Genomic DNA, 7640 nt, shown 5'->3' with positions numbered 1-7640 from the left:
AGCAGTGCTTGGAAGGAAGGTGTGTAGCGTGTGATCCTCGCCTTGACCAAAACAGAGAAAGTTGCAATGGCTACGCCTGCTCAGAGGCCAACGCACAGTTGCAGATTCTTTGTGCTCTAACTTCGTTACTATAGCAACAGTGTGGATACTTATTGATCAGACCTCGTATGTGACACAAGTCTGTATGATTTGACACCCAGCCACAAACACACACGCACGCGCGCTTGCTCTAATATCTTTTATCTTTTGTTTCAGTGCTTGGACTACGACCATGCTGGAGCATCGCCTTGAAGGTTTTCGTCGAACAAATCGACTCCAAGACTTAATTTTTAAGCCTAGTACTGATTCTATCGTTCTCTTTTGTCGAACTGCTAGTTTACAGGGACTTAAACACACCTTTACCAATTGTCAAACGGTGGTGAGGAGGAGACAAACAAACACACACACACTATTAGAGAAAGAATCGTGGACAGAAGAGGAGAAGGGGAGGAGGAGGAGAGGAGGAGGAGGAGGAGGCAGCAGCAGCAGCAGAGCAGCAGCAGCAGCAGCAGCAGCAGCACAGCAGCAGGAGGCAATGAAAGAATATTGAATATTTTTCATTTGAAACTTAATATTCTTTTTTGGTAAAAGCAGCAAGAAATTTGATTAAAAAGCTTAATTATGAGTGTACGATATTGCATGCATCTTATCTTACCTGTTATTAACCATATTATCAAACGTATACTTCCAAAATTACCATCTCTTATCTGTTACACAGGTAGATAGACAGACAGATAGATAGATAGATAGAAAGGTAGGTAGACAGATAAATGGATAGATAGATAGATAGATAGATAGATAGATAGATAGATAGATAGATAGATAGATAGATAGATAGATAGATAAGCAGACAGACTGACAGACAGACAGATAGATAGATAGATAGATAGATAGATAGATAGATAGATAGATAGATAAGCAGACAGACAGACTGACAGACAGACAGATAGATAGATAGATAGATAGATAGATAGATAGATAGACAGGCATACAGACAAACAGACAGACAGACAGACAGATAGATAGAGAGAGAGATACATATGCATACATGCGTTGTGTGTGTGTGTGTGCGTGTGTGTCAATATTCTTGAGTACTCGAATATGTACGTGTGAAGGTACTTAACTTCCGGTACAAAACGGAAGTAACATTCAATGCATACATATACTACAACATATACTACCTTTTATGTTAATAAAATATACCACAATACGATAATTAAATCAGTTTAATTAGCCCCAATAGACAGAGGACCCTTGTTGGCTCAGACAGTATAATTTACGCCACACGTGAAAGTAATCACCGAATTACTCTAGAAAACCTTTAAGATACGGTGTTTATTTCTATAAAATATACTGTAAAACAGTAATTAGTTCTGTTCAATTAATCTTAGCAGTTAATCATTTTTGCATGCATGCATACATACATACGTACATACATACAAACATATGTACGTTCGTACATATACACACATACATAAATACATACATACAATCATGCATACATGCATACACACATACATACACACATATTCACATACACATACATAAACATAGATACACACAAACACACACACATACATAAATACATATATACATTCATACATACACTCGCACATACACGCATACATGCATTCATACATACACACGCACATACGCGCATACATACATACACGCATACATACATACATATATACATACATACATACATGCATGCATACATACATACATGCATACATACATACATACACGCATACATACATGCATGCATACATAAATACATACATACATACATACATACATACATACATACATACATACATACATACATACATACATACATACATACATACATACATACAACAAAAATTTGTCGACCTGTTTTGCTGCTTTCCGTCTTCGAAGACACCGCACCAAAATGGCGACCACAATAAACGCCACAACAGCCAAACACACCGGAAGTACAATAAACAGAATCAGTTTCCAGTTATCTGAAACATAACAGAAACATTTGATTAGCATTTAATATTCTTTATAACAATAAAGATTTGTATCTAAATCACTTCAACATTACCAGATCCCTTCAAGATAAAAAGATACGTAGTTGAGAGTGTGAATTACTGCAAACTGTTTGGTTTATGCTACTGTTTGGTTTATAAACATAATATTTATATTCTCTATTGAAATGCGCTGAATAAGATAATCTATGGAAAGTCTAGAATCTATCGTCAATATCTTAAGTTTTTTGCACGTTTTTAAGGAATAGAGACTGAAGTGTCTCGTGCACTGAATACCGTAATTTCTTTGAGTGTGAACGTTTGAGTATAGTAGGTTAGGATTCTGCTTAAATACAATAAATCTAAAGATGGCAACTCTGCTGAAGGATCTGAGTTTGAAGTATCAAGGGACCTTGTTTTTCACTTCTTACTGAAACCAAATGTATTGATAATATGTGCACACAGACACACAGATACACACACACACACACACACACACACACACACACAACACACACACACACACACACACACACACATACACACACATGTACAAATATACATACATACATGTATATCGAAAACATTTGCTTTATTGAACTCATATGTACAAAGACAAAGAATACTGATGAAGTATTACCATGAGGTGCAAAGATGCCGCGCCTGATTTAGTTCATTGAGACAGAAAAAAAAATTACAATGAACTTTTGTGGAAGGGTATAAACCCCGTGAATCACCCGGAGGTGAATATTCCGATCAAAATTAGGGAGACAAAACATTTCCGAATCACTCTGAGGAAACCTACGGTTTCTCTACCCAGATCAGAAAATCGCATTTATGGCTATAATTATAAGGGAACAACATTAATAGATATAGAAGGGTTAAACTCGAAAAACTGGGAGTTTCAGGCGAAGAAAGTGACCAACTGTCACACAATTTACAGATAGAATTTGTAAGAGGAACAGTAAAATATGCAAGACTTTTCTAAAGTTCGACATCGAACATTTATATTATTGTTCTTCAAATTGTTATGATGAATTTTTTGGCACTTCCTTCTTACAAGAACCCAAATAATTAAAACAAAAGCAAAAAACATAGCAGACGCATACATACGTACATATACACATATATACACTCATACATACTGATAAATAGTCTCTTGGATTTTAATAATTGCAAAGGGCGACGTTGTCTAACTTCTGAACAGGCTCCCTCTGGAGGCTTCTAACATAACAAGGATCAACGGCCAGCTGGACCTAGCATCGACTTATCGGCCAACTGGTCGTCAGTTCGTGACCGGTTATAAGCAGTAGAATCAGTTACAGTATAAGAGTCTATAATTCTGTTATGGACATTCCCCTCTCTCACTCTCTGTCTCTCTCTCCCTTACTCTCTTTCCCTTACTCTCTCTCTCTCTCTCTCTCTCTCTCTCTCTCTCTCTCTCTCTCTCTCTCTCTCTCTCTCTCTCTCTCTCTTACACACACACACACACATACGAATTACAATGGATTGAAACCGTAATGCTCCAATTTTTCGTCAGTGTATATTTTGGGTTTTATTGAAATATTAAATTTCGTTTTTGGATTTGGTTTGCAAGATTCTTTATATGAGTTCGTGTGTTGAAGCATATTCTGTTGTGTCTGGGGAGAGTCATTCTCTTTTAGTGCCTTATTATTTAACACACTCACCGGTAAAATTTCCACTTATTTCTTATTTTTATTTTCTAAAATTTTCGTTGCGTCTTGCAACCTTTTCAACCTTTTCATTAGTCAAAACTATTAAAAAGGTTGCAAGACGCAACGAAAATTTTAGAAAATAAAAATAAGAAATTAGTGGAAATTTTACCGGTGAGTGTGTTAAATAATAAGGCACTGAAGTATTAAAATTATCTTCAAATTCAGAGCCAAATATTTAAGAAGTTCTCTTTGTAAGCATGAAAGCCTGAGTTTGTTCTTGTGCGGTTTCGTGAGTTTTTGTATGTTTTTAGGTATATTTCTGTGGAGTTTTTGTTTTTCTTTGTTCTTTTGAGTAAGTTTCTAATTGTATTTCTATGCGGCTCCATATCGTGTGTTTGTGGTGTGTGTGTGTGTGTGTGTGTGTGTGTGTGTGTATGTGTGTGCGTGCGCGTGCGTGTATGTGTGTGTGTGTGCGTGTGTGTGAGTGTGTGTCCCTGTGTCTGTGTGTATATATATGCACTGGTATGCTAGCGTAACACCGTAACTGGATGCGTTGACAGAAAGGCGGCGAACTGACAGAACCGTTAGCACGCCGGGCGAAATGCTTAGCGGTATTTCGTCTGCCGTTACGTTCTGAGTTCAAATTCCGCCGAGGTCGACTTTGCCTTTCATCCTTTCGGGGTCGATAAATTAAGTACCAGTTACGCACTGGAGTCAATGTCTGTCCTTGTTTGTCCTCTGTCTTTAGCCCCTTGTGGGTAGTAAAGAAATAGGTATATGGATGTATACACATGTCACTGGGTAACAGTATTGTCATTTGTACAGCGAGGGAGGTGAGTCCTTGCAGGTGTGTGTATGTGTGTGTGTGATTGTATGGTTGTGTAGTTGTGGAGATGTTTGGATGCGCAACAGTGTGGGCTGTAGATGTATGTAGTTCAGTAACTGTACAGACGTATAAGTGTAGCTATGTGACTGTGTGACAATGTACACGTGTAGCTAGAGAAACGTATGTTTGGGTCTTAGTATGGTTGCGTGGGTGTATGCTTGGGTGTTTGTGAATGCTGAGATGTGTTGTAACACTGTGTCAGTACAAACAAACCTTCAATGAATGCTAACCTACATAATAAAGTCATTGCCGGCAATACAATATAATAGATGCCATAAATAATATCAGGATATTTAATAATATGTGTGTGTATATATATATATATATATATATAGTATATATATATATATATATATATATATATCTATGTGTGTGGTGTGTGTGTATATATATATAATATATAAGAATATATTAGTGCATAATAGATGCATATACATGCACATACATATATCATATATATATATATATATGTATATACATATATATATTATATATATATATATATATTATATATATATATATATATATATATATATAGGAGAGAAGAGAGAAAGAGACGCACATGCATACGTACATTCATACACATACACATGTACGTGTGTATGTGTGGTGTGCATGTGCCTGTGTGTGTGTGTGTGTCTCTCTGTGTGTGTGTGTGGTGTGTGTGTGTGTGTAGTCATGAATATGAGCATAAGAAAGAGACTTAAGTTAACAGAGAGAGGGTGAAAGAGAGAATTATGAGAAGAAAGAGAGAGAAAAAAAAGATTTTTTTTTTCCTTTACAAAATTTTCACAAAAATGAAACACATCCTGCTAAACATATTCTCTATTCAACAAGAAATAATTAAAACCATATAACATCCGAAACAACAACAATAACAACAGCAACAACGTCAATAATAATAATAATAATAATAAAATAATAATAATAATAACAACAATAATAATAAATGATGATGATGAGGAGGAGGAGGAGGAGGATAACAATAATAATAATAATTATTATTTTTTTAAGTTTCATTATTATTATTATTATTAATATTATTATTATTATTATCATTATTATTATCATTTCTATCTTTGGCACAAGGTCACGAATTTAATAATGATGAAGATTTTTTTTTTTTTACCCTGGCCGAAAGCCAAACGTATTTTGAGAAAAGTAAAGAAAGTCACGGTTGATTAAACGGACTGAAGTGTTTCACTGGTACTTTAATATATCGGTCACATGGCAGAATGAATGGTAAGATCAACTATGGCAGGATTTGAACCCAAAATTTAATTGATTACACCACTTTATCGCCTCCAACAATAGCAACAACAATTGGCAAAAGACCCATAGATCTGAGAGGAGGGGGCATTAGTCGATTCATTTACCCCAGTGGTTGACTGGTATTATATTTGAAAAGCTAAGTTGACTTTGGTGGGATTTGAACTCCGATCGTAAAGAATGGTTCCAAATACCACAACACAATAGAAGTGGAGTGGGTTGAGTAAAATCCGACATTTGTTAGTCATCACTCAAGGATAAAAGTGATCTTCTGTTGCTGCTTGGGTATAAAATACATGCGAGAAATTATTTCATGAAATTGCATCAGAATTTATTGAGAATTTATTGAAAATTGTAGTAATTCCATTCATTTGTTTCCGGTCCACTGCTGAATGAAAGCCTCAACATGCAGTTTCCGTTTTATCTGTATTGGTTGTAGCCCTAGCTGGTCATCCTGGTCAATAATGAGTTGGGTTGGGTGCTCCTGTGGTCGAGTGATTAGCACTGATCATCGGTGCCAAGACGGAATTTAAACACAGAACGCAAAAAGCCAGAACAGATGGGAGAGGAAGAACTCCTTTCTCGTTAATCAACAAACGACCTGTTGCTCTCGTTCCCTCCACACTTCCTGTCCGAAAGGTCTGGGTCAGTGGCTCAAGGTACATTATATACCCAAAACATGATAGCTTTGTGGGCTTGATTCTCGATAAATGGTATCCTGGGACTCTTGGTGTAGCAGCGTTTGTTCTCGTCTTTCCAGATTATTCTGCCCAATCTGTGAAAGACCCACATCCCAAAGGCTTCTATCTTTTGCACCAAAGCCTGCCTATATTGTCCAAGTTTTTGTCCCGGAGAGGACAATTGGCTGAATGAACCCGTTTGCTGGCTTCAGTTTTACGTGTAGAGTTACTTCTGGAGAGAAAATCTTTTCCATTCTTATAAATATTGTTTTAGCTGTAAACTTTGAGTAACTTCTACACAGAGACCTTCCTGTTTTAATGAACAACAACGTTGACCTCGGTGGGACCTGAACTCGAAACGCAGAAAGTCGGAACGTACAACACAAGGAATTGCGCCCGACAGTCTAACAGTTCTACCAATTCCCTGTCTGAGATTGGTTAAACTAGGAACTACTAAAATATGGAAACATTGTGTGGAGAAATAACGATTTCAAAATATCGCATAAAGGCAGCAATTTCGTGGGAGTGAATAAGTCCATTACATCCCCCCCCCCCCAGTTTTTAACTGGTACGTGTTTTATCGACCCGGAGAGGATGATAGATAACGTCAACCTTTGTGGAATTTGAACTCAGAATGTTAGGACGAAGTATTTTGCCCCGCGTGCCAACGTTCTGCCAGCTCGCCGCCTTCGTGTGAGGTAATATTAAAGAGAAAAAAAGTGGAAGCATATGGGATAATATGGATGGAGAATTGTGCAAGGATATGGAATACCATGTATGGATGACCAACACTGTTAGAATATCAAATATAATTTAAGAAAATAATTCTCGTTTAACTATTAATGTTGTTACTTGCCACGCTGAGAAAAGCTTTCTGTAAAAGCAGCAAAAAAAAATGAGACAGAATGAACTGCAAACTTTGAAAATTTTTGTTAAATGAAGAGAAGACATTTGACAAGAATATATTGGAGTTTTGAATAGATGAAGGTGAGAAATGGCTTCGAGAGAAAGAGGGAGACAAGAGGGGGAAGAAGAGAGTGAGGGGAAAAGGGAGGGAGAGGGGCAAATTAAGGAAACATGAGTAATTGATTAACTA

General features: G+C 36.7%; 1 long non-coding RNA gene across 1 annotated transcript in view; it reads right to left on the bottom strand.

The window, feature by feature from the left end:
- Positions 1–1910: 1910 nt before the first annotated feature.
- LOC118761715 overlaps positions 1911–7640 on the bottom strand; it is a 14780-nt gene continuing 9050 nt past the window's right edge. Inside the window, exon 3 of the long non-coding RNA XR_004997587.1 lies at positions 1911–2027. This is a non-coding gene — a long non-coding RNA (uncharacterized LOC118761715). The remainder of the gene's footprint in view (positions 2028–7640) is intronic.

This window comes from Octopus sinensis, unplaced genomic scaffold (genome assembly GCF_006345805.1).
Source record: "Octopus sinensis unplaced genomic scaffold, ASM634580v1 Contig16752, whole genome shotgun sequence".
Lineage (NCBI taxonomy): Eukaryota > Metazoa > Mollusca > Cephalopoda > Octopoda > Octopodidae > Octopus > Octopus sinensis.
The sequence above is the reverse complement of the archived record's forward strand: the minus strand, read 5'-3'. Positions and strand labels throughout refer to the sequence as shown.